The sequence below is a fragment of the Eimeria mitis genome, genomic scaffold, assembly GCF_000499745.2.
Source record: "Eimeria mitis Houghton genomic scaffold, Emh_scaff1343, whole genome shotgun sequence".
Lineage (NCBI taxonomy): Eukaryota > Apicomplexa > Conoidasida > Eucoccidiorida > Eimeriidae > Eimeria > Eimeria mitis.
The window spans coordinates 6,194-6,585 of NW_013568844.1; positions in this window are offsets into that span (position 1 = coordinate 6,194).

Here is a 392-nt window from a genome sequence, read left to right on the forward strand (position 1 = left end):
CAGCAGCAGCAGCAGCAGCAGCAGCAGCAGCACGGGAGTAACAGCAGCAGCAGCAGCAGCAGCAACAGCAGCAGCAGCAACAGCAACAGCAGGATGATTGCTTGTGATAGATAAAATATAAAACAAACAAACAAATATAAACCCTAAATACTCACGAAAAAAGAAAAGAAAAACCCTAAACCCTAAACCCTAAACCCTAAACCCTAAATATAAAACAATAAAAAGGAGAGATAAAGAGAAAAAAGAGAAAAAAAAATAAAACAAAAACAGAAAAAGAAAGAGAAAGAAAAACCACAAACACCTATTAAACACCATCAGCATTTGTTCTCCTTTCTTACATTAAAATCCTAGGGTTTAGGGTTTAGGGTTTAGGGTTTAGGGTTTAGGGTTTA